Source organism: Canis lupus, chromosome 4, assembly GCF_011100685.1.
Source record: "Canis lupus familiaris isolate Mischka breed German Shepherd chromosome 4, alternate assembly UU_Cfam_GSD_1.0, whole genome shotgun sequence".
In the NCBI taxonomy this organism is placed as follows: domain Eukaryota; kingdom Metazoa; phylum Chordata; class Mammalia; order Carnivora; family Canidae; genus Canis; species Canis lupus.
Window position 1 is genome coordinate 6,549,513 of NC_049225.1, and position 13,346 is coordinate 6,562,858.

The following is a 13,346-nucleotide window of genomic DNA, read 5'->3' on the forward strand; positions in this document are numbered from 1 at the left end:
ATACAATGGATTTCTGTACATTGATTTTGTATCCTGCAGCATTACTGAATTATTTTATCAATTCTAACAGGTTTGGGGTGAGGTTTTTTGGGTTTTCTACCTATAACATGTCATCTGCAAATAGTGAATGTTTTAATTCTTCCTTATGGATTTGGATTCCTTTTTGTTGTTGTTGTTGTTGTCTGACTGCTATGGCTAGGATTTCCAGTACTGTGTTGAATAAAAGTGGTGAGAGTGGACATCCTTGTCTTGTTCCTGATGTTACAGGAAAAGCTCTTAGTTTTTCTCCATTAAGCATGATGTTAGCTATAGGTTTTTCATAGATGACCTTTATTATATTGAGTTGTGTTCCCTCTAAAGCTATTTCATTGAGGGTTTTTATCATGAATGAATTTTGTCCTTTGTCAAATGCTTTTTATGCACCTATTGAAATGATCATATGGTTCTTATTCTTTCACGTCTTGAGGTGATGCTGTCACATTGATTGATATGTGAATACTGAGCCACATTTGCAACCCATGAATGAATCCCATTTGATCATGGTGAATGATATTTTTAATGTGTTGTTGAATTTGGTTTGCTAGTATCTTGTTAAGAATTTTTGTATCTATGTTCAGCAGGAATATTGGCCTATAGGTCTCTTTTTTAGTGGTGTCTTTATCTGGTTTTGGTATCAGGGTAAGGCTGGCCTTATAGAATTAATTTGCAAGTTTTCCTTCCCTTTCTATATTTTGGGATAGTTTGAGAAGATTAGGCATTAATGCTTCTTTAAATGTTTGGTAGAATTCACCTTTGAAGCCATGTGATTCTCAATTTTTGTTTGTTGGGAATATTTTGATTTCTGACTCAAATTCTTTGCTGGTTATCAGTCTGTTCAAATTTTCTATTTCTTCCTGTTTCCGTTTTGGTAGTTTAAATGTTTCTAGGAATTTATCCATCTCTTCTAGGTCATCCAACTTGTTGGCATGTATTTTTTCATAATATTCTTTTATGACTTTTTGTATTTCTGTGGTGTTATTATTTCTCTCATTTGTGATTTTGTTTGAGTCCTTTCTCTTTTTTTCTTGATAAGTCTGGCTAGAGGTTAATCAATCACGTTGATCTTTTTAAAGAACCAGCTCCTGGTTTCATTGATCTATACTATTGTTTTTTTAGTTTCTATATAATTTATTCCTGCTCTAATCTTTATTGTTTCCTTCCTTCTGTGGTTTTAGGTTTAATTTGTTCTTTTTTCTAGCTCCTTTAGGTATAAAGTTAGGTCATTAATTTGAGATTTTTCTTGCTTCTTGAGGTCAGCCTGTATGTGACAAACTTCCCTTTCAGAACTGCTTTTGCAGCATCCCAGAGGCTTTGGAGCACTGTGTTTTCATTTTCATTTGTTTCTACATAATTTTTTATTTCTTTTTTGATTTCTTGGTTGACCCATTTATTGTTTAGTTAGTAGCAAGTTTTTAAAACACCGATGTTTGTGCTCTTTCCAGATTTTTTTCTTATGACTGACTTCTAGTTGTATAGCGTTGTGGTCAGAAAAGATGCATGTTATGACTTCAATCTTCTTGAATTTGTGGAGGTTTGTTTTCTGTGCTAATATGTAATCTATTCTGGAGGATATTCCATGTGCACTTGAAAAGAATGTGCATTCTGCTGTTTTAGGATGGAATATTCTGATCATCTTTGTTAAATCCATCTGATTCGGTGTGTCATTGAAAGCCATTGCTTCCTTGTTTTCTGTTTAGGTGATCTGTTTATTGATGTAAATAGGGTGTTATGGTCCCCTATGATTATCGTATTATTATTATTGATTTTATGTTTGTTATTAACTGTGTTTTTTTTAAAGATTTTATTTATTTACCCATGAGAGACACAGAGAGAGAGAGAGAGAGAGACAGAGACAGAGACACAGGCCGAGGGAGAAGCAGGCTCCATGCAGGGAGCCCGACATGGGCCTCGATCCCAGGTCTCCAGGATCACGCCCTGGACTGAGGCGGTGCTAAACTGCTGAACCACCTGGGCTGCCCATGTTATTAACTGTTTAATGTATTTGGGTGTACCTGTGCTGGGTGCATAAAAATAATTGTTAGACCTCCCTGTTGGATTGTCTCCTTTATTATTACATAGTGTCCTTTTTTGTCTTTTATTATAATCTTTATAATAAAGATTATTATATGTCTTTATTTGAGAGAGAGAAGCAGAAAGAGGCAGAGGGAGAGAGAGAGAGAATTTTTAAGCAAACTCTGTGCTAAGTGTGGAGGCTAATGTGGGGCTCAATCCATGACTCTGAGATCATGACCTGTGCTGGAATCAAGAGCTGGATGTTTAACCAACTGTGCCATCCAGGCACCCTACAGTCTTTGTTTTAGTCTATTTTGTCCAATATAAGTATTGCTACTCCAGCTTTCTTTTGACATCCAGGTTCATGATAGATGTTTCTCTATCCTTTTACTTTCAATCTTTAGTTATTTGCTTTTAAAGATTTTATTTATTCATTTGAGAGAGAGAGAGAGAGGAGAATGAGTGGGGGGAGGGGCAGGAGGAGAGGGAGAAGTAGACTTCCTGCTGAACAGGGAGTCTATGCAGGGCTGGATTCCAAGACCCCAAGATCATGACCTGAGCTGAAGGCAGATGCTTAACTGACTAAGCCACTTTGGCACCCCTCCTTTACTGATTTTTTTTACAGAAAAATTCATTTTTACTACTTTTGTGTTTCCTACCTCTATACTGTCACTTTTGGTCTCTCCTTTCCACTCAAAGACTCACTTTCAATATTTCTTGCAGGACTGGTTTAGTGGTCATGAACTCTTTTAGTTTTTGTTTGTCTGGGAAACTATCTCTCTTTCTATTCTGAACGATAGCCTTGCAGGATAGAGTATCCTTGGCTGGAGATTTTTCCCATTTAGTATTTTGAATATATCCTGCTACTCCCTTCTGGCTTATAAAGTTTTATTGAAAAATCTCCTGCTAGCCTTATGTTTTTTTCTTATAAGTTAATGACATCTTTTATCTCGCTGACTTTAAAAGTTTTTCTTTATCACAATATTTTGCAAACTTAATTACAATGTGTCTTGGTGTTGGTCTGCTTTTGTTGATTCTTTTGGGGGTTTTTCTGTGCCTCTTGGACCTGGTCTTCATTTCCTTCCCCAGATTACAGAAGTTTTCAGTTATTATTTCTTGAAATAAATTTTCTGCCCCTCTTTCTTCTTCTTCCGGGATCCCTATAATATGAATATTATTATGTTTGATGGAGTCACTGAGTTCCCTAAATCTATTTTTGTTTTGCATAATTTTTTCCCTCTGTCTTTTGTTCAGCTTCATTACTTTCCATTACTCTTTCTTCTAGGTCACTAATTCATCCCTTTGCTTCTTCCTTCATTCCATCAAGTGTGTTTATTGTTCATTCTATCAATGTGCTTCTCATTTCATTTATTGAGCCCTTTATCTCTGCTGTTATTCCTTATTTTTGTGTTAAGGGTCTCATTCATATCTCTCACCTTTTTTCTCAAGTCCAGTGAATATCTTTATGATCACTGCTTTTAGATTCTCTATCAGGCTTATTCCTTCTATCTGTTTCATGTAGACCTCTGGCTATGACCTTGGCTTGTTCTTTCATTTGGGATAAATTTCTCTGTCTCATCATGTTTTCTGCCTCTCTGTCTGTTTGTCTGCATTAAGAAAGCCACCTGTGTCTTCTCTTTAAAGTAGTGATTTTATGAAGAAGCAGTCCTGAAGTGCCCTGCAGTGCCATGTCCCTTGCTCCCAGAACCTGGCACTTCAGGAGAGTATCCTGTGTGTGTTTCTCATACCCTGCTGTTGTGTCTGAGTCACTTTTCCTTTCAGTGATGCCATCTGCACAGACTTTTTACCTGCTGTGGGCTGTGCTTGCTCTCTGGCATTAGTGTGAGCCAGGCAAGACAGCTTTGGGAGAGGAGAGTGTGCCTGTTGGGGAACTTGGGAGCAAGGTGGCAATTTTAGCCAAATTTGCACCGGCCTCTCTCCACCTCTATATTGAGTTGTAGCATTTGTTCTTCCAGTCCTTGGATCACTCTCGGGTTTATTGACTTGGATGTGGATGTTATCCAGTTGAAATGTAGGATGGGCTGAGCTCAGGGTTTTCCTATTTCACCATCTTCCCAAGCTCCTCTCACAGAGTCTATAATTTAGCTAATGGTATTGTACCAATGTTTACTTCTCTATTTTTAATAATGTGGCTATACAAGCTAGTAACATTAGGGTAAGTAGAGTGAGGAACATAGAGGGACTCTTTGTACTATTTTGCACTTTTTATGTAAGCCTAAAATTACTTCAAAATGCAAAGTGAAAAGAGAAAAAGACTAGCAATATCAAGTGTTATCAAATATGTAGAATAACTAGGAGTCCCATAGCATTTTTGGTGGGAGTAGGAAATGCTGCAATTAGTTTGGGAAACATTTTAGTACTTTCTCATAAAGTAAATCATGCAAATTATCCTGTGACCCAGCAGTTCTATTCCAGAAAGATGAACACAGTCATTGTCCATAGTTGAAAACACTATATTGTATAATTGAAATTGGCTAACAGAGGAGACCTTGGTATTCCCAACAACAACAACAACAACAACAAAAAAAAAAAAAAAACAGAAACAACAAAACTAAATCTGTCAGATGGAGGATGTTTTCATTAACTTTTACAATGTATACATTTATCAAATCATCACTCTGTGCACTTTAAATCTTACAATTTTATTTGTCAATTATACCTCAACAAAACTAACTAAATAAATAAATGAGGAAGAGCTCTTAAAAACAAAGAAAGAAAAAGTCACCAAAAGGCTTGTTTTCAAACATTTGTAGTAGCTTTATTTATAATACAATTTGTCTAAATTATATGAATTTATACAATGGAGTTGTCCCCAGTAATGAAGGAATGAACTCCTGATAAAATGACAACATGCATGAATCTAAAGACAGTATGTTGTGTGAAGAAGTCAGGCATGAAATAATATGTACTATATGGTTTTGTAAATATGAAAGCAATCTAGGGTGGAAAGCGATCAGATTGGTGGTTGCCTGCAGTGGGGGAGATATTGACTGCAAAGGGGCAAGAGGAACTTTCTGGGGAGAGGAAAATATTTGTAATGTTGCCTGGAATGGTGATTAGACGGGTGTATATGCTTGCAAAAGTTATCACCTGTGTGCTTAAATGTATGGATGTTATTATATATAAATTATAACATGGTAATGTTTTTAAAAGTGAAAGGAAAAAGATGTATTAAATATATACTCTGTTTCAGAAATAAGGCAATATTCTGGGTCCTTAAAAATGTTGTCCTCAACAAACGCATAGATTGTAGGGTGATCAGAGATCACAACACACTGGTGTGAGGAACAAGAGTTTGGACTTCTGTCAGGTGACCTAGATTCAAATATCATTTCTACCCCTTACTGCTAATGCAAACTTTGTAGAGTAATAGAACCTATCTAAGCTTTGGTTTCTTATTTTAATGTAAAAATTAGATTAATAAATGTACCAACCACTCAGGGCTGGGAAGATAAGCAAGACATTGCATGTAAAATGCTTTCACCCACAGCGTGGGACACAGAATAAGTGCTCTATAAATCTTTCCACTTATTGTAAAATTCCACGGGGCAGGCATTGCATCTGTTTTGCTCATGTGGAGGCTGTAGAATCTTTTATGGTGCCTGTCATGGAGTAGATGTGAAAGAAATATTTGTGAGATGAATAAATGGAGGAACCAGGAGGGAGCCAAGGATAGGGAAGGGAGAAATGGGGCTCAGGGTGTGGAAGGATTTCTCAGGGGGTCTGTTGGCTTGCTTTGTCTTCCCCTTTGGGGCATCTTTCTTCCCCTGGCCCAGCTCTTCTTAGAGATAATTTCTTTATCTTCAGAAACATCATGTACATTTCTACTCCTTCTCTTTTGGTGCAGATCCATCTCTCTGCCTGAAATGATTGTTGTCTCTGTAATCCCCCAGTTTAAGGCCTATCCCCTACAAAAAGGCTTCCTGAAGGGACTGAAATTTCTGACCTGAACTCCTCTAGCACCATGGGAAATCATTCATTTGGTATTGTGATTGTTGCCTTGTAAGGTACCATTTCACCTCTTGGTCCCTTCCCCTTAGCTGAAGATCTCTGACAAGACACTTTCATGAGAAGGATAAGAAGGAATTTCAGGCAACAAAACACGTGCTGTCTTCTACAGAAAGCAGGTGAGAAGTGGAATGAGTTTATGTGACTTCTATTTTATCTGGGAAGTAGGGGTGAGATAATCTGCTAAGTGTGATTAAAAGAATGATGTGCATGGGATCTGAGGAAAGAAAAATAGGAGAGCAAATGGATAGAAGGAGCAGAGGAGCACATTGAGACATACTGAGAATACCATTGAGGCTGGAGACTGTAGGCTTGTAATGGCTGTAATCTGTTCAGTTTGGATTTTCTGGAGCAGTCTTCAGGTTTTTGGCATAAAATAGACTAGAGTTTGCTAGGGGTCTGGAAGGGTGAGGGAACAAGAGGACAGGGTTTCCTTACAAGGAGATGAGTTACAATGATGGGTGGTGGTATCTACACAATAGCATAGAGAAGGAAAGGAGTTAGAAGCTAAGAACTCAGAAGGAAAACAAAGTATTAAGCAACTAGTGGTCTCCATGAGGTGGGAGACCAGGAATGGTTAGAATATGGCAGTGAAGGAATAAAAACAGAGCAAGTTGTAGACACAATAGAGATTTATTTCAGAAGTATGGAGTGAGTTCTGGGTGATGACAATTTCTAGGATTTAGCCATTGCCAAAGTGGAGGGAAGAAAGTCACTGGATGAGCTATGAGTTGAGGATTATGTATTTTGACATTGAAGACATGCAAGACAGTGCCAGGACCAGGGTAGAGAAAGAAACTACATGCCAAGAGCAGAAATCTCCAGGGTTTTAAGAATGCATGGAAAGTTAGTGGCTGGGACACCTGGGTGGCTCAGCAGTTGAGTGTTTGCCTTCGGCTCGGGGTGTGATCCCTGGGTCTGGAGATCGAGTCCTGCATCAGCCTCCCTGCACGGAGCCTTCTTCTCCCTCTGCCTATGTCTCTGCCTCTCTCTCTCTCTCTCTCTCTCTGTCTCTCCTTAATAAATAATTAAAATCTTTTTTTAAAAAAAGTTGGTGGCTAACAAAGATGGTGGTCAAAGGAAGAAGTACTGCTTTTAGTGCTGACTCCCAATTGAGGATCCTTTTACTGAGGAGAGAGATGGATTGGAAATTGATTTAGGAACTTGAGAAGCATGCTGACTGCTTCTCCAGCCCCGACATGTGGTAAAATGAATGGCATCCACCAAGGGCTGCCGGGTATATACGGCTGCCGGGTATATACGGACGACCAGACTTTAAGAAGGCAGAAGGTATTCTGTGATTGGAATAAAGAAGTAGGTGACATGGCTTTGGTAAAGGTCATAAATGGTAAATGAGAAACTTTGCACAGAAAAGAACTGTGGAAATGACAGGTAGAGGAGAAGTGCAGAACAAAGTGCAGATGAGAGCACAAGAGGATGGACTATACAAAAGAGCCTACATTTTGCAAGGTGGCCAAAAAAGATGGAGAAATGCAGTGGAGCAGAATTAACTGGTCTCAAGGTTTCAAAGCACACTATAGTCCAGAGCAGGTGCAGGTGCAGGTGCAGCTGAAGCTCAAAACTGTATCACCCTGGCTTGCAGTCAACCTGGCCACTGGGCAATGCCTTCTGCTTCTGCTCACCTCCCCACTGCTCCCTGGATGCAAGAGCGTGGTCACCTTCAACCTAAGAAATATTGTCACGGTAAATCAAACACCAGCCTTCCCCCACCTTTGTTACTGATCCCTGAATGTAGGTTGCGTGCTAGAGGTTTTCATTCTAGAATGGCTATTAACCTATTTCAGAGCACTGTTTTTTCTTTTAAATACTCTTTACTTTTTTTTCCAAATTGCTCCCCCCCCCCAACTTTTACTGGTGTTTTAAATTTTGTAGATCATTTCCACAGAAATCATTCATTGGAGTAACTTCCTTACAGTAACTATGGAAGCAGGCAAGCCATTACTATCCACTTTCTCCAGATGAGTAAATTAAGAATTTGTAAACTCCTTTTTAAAGGGCATCTTTAAAGTTCAATGCTTCTTCAGTGTTTTTAAGGGGTCTGTCCTTTGAATGCAAAGTCACAGAGCATACTTATAAGGCGGCTCTGAAACATGCCTACAAAATAATTATGATGTACTTGGTGATCTATTTAAAAATGAAACCTAAGAGCTTGGTAATAATAGCTTCCTGTCACTATTACTTTGTCATCTTTCAAGGACTTTTAAATCGCTGAGAAATATATTTATTCTTTGCTGAAAACCACATAAATGCAGATGCAAGTGACAGATAATCACTAATGAGAATGATTCATAGAGGTGGCTGCATCTGAAACAAGGAGCATGTTTGGTGTTTATTTAAGACAACAGTAGAGTAGGCACTCAAAAATAAGTTGATAGACCTAAGTCTGTGGCCTTAAGATTTTCATAGTTTTAAAAGACTGCCTTTTCAATCCAGATTTTAAAATGGCAGAAACCTCCCTGAATGTGCACTTGTGTGTTTGGAGATTAGGGAATGGGAGGTGTTTGTAGTGGTTTTCAATCTTATCAAAATAGATTTGGTCAGAATAAGAAGTAAAAAATGTCCAAAGTGTCCATCCCTTTAAGTGAAACAGATAAAGGTTAGGGATTTGGCCTATAAATTATTATAGACTTGTAATGACCCCACATTTTTACTTGGGCTTTCTAGTAAGTATTTTTTTATATACTTTAAAAGATTCAGTAGAGGGGCACCTGGATGGCTTTCAGTTGCTTGAGCTTCTGACTCTTGCTTTTGGGTCCAGTCATGGTCTCAGGCTCATGAGATCGAGCCCTGTGTCAGGCTCCACACTCAGTGGGAGGTCTGTTTGAGATTCTCTCCCTTTGAACCCCTTCCCCTCATCTCCCTCTCTCTGTCTCCCTCTCTCTCTCTCTCTCTCTCTCTCTCTCTCTCTCAAATAAATAGATAGATAAATAAATAAATTTTTTGTTTTAAAGATTATATTTATTTATTCATGAGAGACACACACACAGAAAGAGAGAGAGGTAGAGATGCAGGCAGAAGGAGAAGCAGGCTCCATGCAGGGAGCCCGATGTGGGACTCGATCACGGGTCTCCAGGATCACACCCTGGGCCAAGGTAGGTTCTAAACCACTGAGCCACTGGGGCTGCCCAAATAAATAAATCTTTTAAAAAATTCAGTTGAATCATATGACATTGCTGTTTGTCAGTAAAATGATGGTCAAATACAAGAAATTTCATATGGCTCAAAAAAATATTTACCTAAAATACAAGATAATTAGAATCGACCCTGTGCTTGACACACACACTTCTCTGTGGGAGCTTAAAAAACAAAAGCTTCTATTTATCTTCTTGGTCAGTCTTTTCTTCTTTCCTTGAAACAGGTAACTCGAACCAAATCTGCACTTCCACTCTTGATCCTTCAGGCCCAAATCTTGTTCTTCGAGTCATTTCCAAGAGGGAAGAGACTGGAACCTGCCACAAAAGACCTAAGGCCCCTAAAGTCCCTCCCCAAGAAATTCTTAATCCAGCTATAATTAATTAATACATTATTACTCTTTATGAATTAAGCACCCATTGATTTAAGTGGTAAATAAACATTAAGTTATGTCCTCTCCTTTCATTGCTTTTTTTAGAGTCAAAAGTGAATAAGAATAAAGTAATCTTTTCCCCCCCAGGTGTATATTATACTCAGTTTGGGAAATAGGTCATAGCATTTCAAAATATATAAAAATATGGGGATCCCTGGGTGGCGCAGCGGTTTAGCGCCTGCCTTTGGCCCAGGGCGCGATCCTGGAGACCCTGGATCGAATCCCACGTCGGGCTCCAGGTGCATGGAGCCTGCTTCTCCCTCTGCCTATGTCTCTGCCTCTCTCTCTCTCTGTGACTATCATAAATAAATAAAAATTTAAAAAAAAATATGACCCATGGTCAGCTAGACTATGTCATTAAAAGTGATTTCACATGTGTATGCCCCAGGAGACTAAGGAAATATTGCCATGGAAACTTTGATTTGGGGTTTTGCTTGTTTGTTTTAAAGATTTTATTTATTTATTTGAGAGAGAGCCAGCATGAGCAGGGGGGAGGGGCAGAGGAGAAGTAGGCTCCCAGCTGAGCAGGGAGCCTGACGCAGGGCTTCATCCCAGGACCCCAGGATCATGACCTGAGCCAAAGGCACACACTTAACCTACTGAGGCATCCAGGGACCTTGATACTTAGTTTTTAAGTGTAAATTTCTCATTTGTGAAATTACAGTTGCAAAACATTTTGTGTAGGAAGTTGGTACCCTTCATCAGAAGCAAGGAATTACTTTCCCATTTTACTAATCAACTGCATTGAATTTTATTCTAAACTGTGAGTGAGATTTGCCTCTTTTTTTTTTTTTTTTTTGCCTCTTTTTTTTATGCCAGCTCTACCAAACTGGGCATTTTCTAATCAAAGCACCATTGAAAATACTTAAAATTCATGTTGTTGAGTGTATTGGCTTTACTTACAAGAGATTTTCCAGGAAAATAAGTTAAAAGCAGTGAATCCTGGAAAACATTTTGCTTTTAGTTCAGTATAACAAGTTCAGCATATTATTTTTAATTGCTAAATAGATAATGGCAATCATCCTCACATCTACATTTCTCTACAAAGTTTACAGAGATAATTTATACAAAAATATGAATATTTGGCCAATCATCATCACCTCAGTGCATGTCTGTAGTTTATATAGTGTTTGTTATATTTATCCATTCTCCTTCATCTCTGAATAATTAACATTCAAGATTTCTAGCAGATTTTGGCATTAACAATGGATTAGGGATTTTCTCTAGAAGAGGTTCACTGGTAAGGTAGGGAAATAAGGATGGGAGATCTGAAGCAAAATCTGATCTAATACAGACATTCAACTGAGACATGCTTTCAAACCAACCAATTGGCAGAGATTACATCTGTCATGAGAAATTGAAATAGAATGCATTGTAAGAGTGACATCATTTTTCCCACATGCATTAGAAATATTTACAAAGAACAGAAATATGGCTAAAAGAACTTATAGTCCTTTTATGCAAGGTTATACATTTTATTTATTTGTTTAGTAAGTTAGTTATTATCTATAGAGGGGTAAGAAGTCTTTCTATATAAATTGTATAGGATATTACGTGTACACTTACATATATATGTGTATGTGTGTGTGTCCTTCAATTATACTGACAGAGAGATTATTGCTTTTCCTAAATATTCTGTTCCAACCAACTGAAACCTACTTCACTAAAGTGCATCTGGCCTAAATAAAATTTTAATTAATTCTGCAATAATAATTATACCACTATTATCTATAAATTCCTGTCTGAATTTGTCAAGTGGACAGAGATTTTGAAACGAATGTCATTTAGGAATTGGGTTTAGACAACCCGTGAGCATTGTATTAAAAAGTTCTGCTATGGAAATCCAATATATAAACTGTGAATAAGCATGAAATGATCATTAGATCATTACCAAACTGATTGGATTTCAACCAGGCACTTTATTGAACTTAGTCCATTTTTTCTTACTGTCCTCTTGCTGTCCTTTTCAATTCAATTAAATGTTTTTTGAATACTATATACATTTACATTAAAAAGATAGTCATAGCTAAGAAGCATGTTAATATCTGTTCAATTTCCACTTTCAGCCTAGATTCTGTCCCCCTTCCCTGCAGTTCCTTGTAGAACGAGCATCTGAACCATAAAGCATATTTACAGCATACACAAAAATAAACTCAAAATGGACTAAAGACCTAAATGTGAAATCTGAAACCATAAAAATTCTAAAAGAAAACAGGCAGTAATCGCTCAGACATCAGCACTAAGTGAAATTTTTCCAGATTTGATTCCTCAGGGAAGGAAAATTAAAAAAGCAGAAATAAAAAATTCAGACAACACTGAAATAAAAAGCTCCTGCACAGCCAAGATATGGAAGCAACCTAAGTGTCCATTTATAGATAAATGGATAAAGAATGGAATATTACTTAGCCATAAAAGGATGAGATCTTGCCACGTGTGGCAACATGGATGGATCTAGAGGGTATTATGCTAAGCAAAATAAATCAGACAAAGACAAATATCATATGACTTCACTTATACATGGAATCTAAAAAAACAAACCAATGACTAAATAAACAAAAAGCACAAATAGACCCATCGATACAGACAACAAACTGATGGTTGCCGGAGGGGAGGGAGAGTGGGGGACAGGTAAAATGGGTGAAGGGAGTAGGAGATACAGGTTTTCAGTTATGGAGTGAATAAGTCACTGGATGAAAGGTATAACATAGGGAATATAATCAATGATATTGTCATAGTAGTGAGACATGGTAGCCGCACTTGTGGTGAACATGGCATAAAGTATAGAGTTGTGAATCACTACTCTGTATACCTGAAACTAATGTAATATTATGTGTCAGCTATACTTCAAGATACACATGCACACACACACACACATACACACACACAAAGGCACAGAACACATTAAGTATAAAAATATTTCAAGGTGCCTGGGTAGCTCAGTCAGTGAAGCATCTGCCTTCAGCTCAGGTCATGATCTCGGGTCCCAGGACACAGGTTCGGGTCCTACATCAGGCTCCATGCTCAGTGGGGAGTCTGCTTCTCCCTCTCCCTCTGCTACTCTCCCCTGCTCATGTACACACTCCCTTTCTCTCTCAAATAAATAAATAAAATATTAAAAACAAAACACATGATATTTCAACTAGTTCAAAGAACTGATAAAGAATTGCCAGAGAACTGATAAAGACTGACTTGTATAGTCAATAGCTTTATAACAAAGGAGCCAAAATAATACAATGGAAAAGGATAAATATCTTTAATAAATGACACTGAAATATCTAGATGTCCATTTTTTAAAAAATGAACCTCAACTGATCTCTCACCATACACAAACATTGAATTGAGATAAACCTTATGTCTAAATATAAAAACCATAATCATAAAGCTTATAAAGGAAAACAGGAGAATCTCTTAATTACTTTGGAGAAATGTTTAATTTTACTTGAGTAGGCCATTTTACCCAGATTATTTGGTTAAGCAGTAGTCTAAATGCTTCTGTGAATATATTTTTATTTATTTTATTTTATTTTATTTTTTGTGAATATATTTTTAAGATAATATTAACATTTAAATCAGTAGACTTGAGGGGTTTCGCCTGGTTAGATGGTTAAACATCCAATTCCTGGTTTTAGCTTAGATCATGGTCTCATGGGTTGTGGAACTGAGCCCCACATTGGGTTCC

General features: G+C 37.6%; 1 long non-coding RNA gene across 1 annotated transcript in view; it reads left to right on the forward strand.

Moving 5' to 3' along the window:
* The window catches only part of LOC106558656, a 51,464-nt gene that overhangs the window by 17,637 nt on the left and 20,481 nt on the right, over positions 1-13,346 (forward strand). The window contains exon 3 of the long non-coding RNA XR_005357531.1: positions 6,114-6,200. This is a non-coding gene — a long non-coding RNA (uncharacterized LOC106558656). The remainder of the gene's footprint in view (positions 1-6,113; positions 6,201-13,346) is intronic.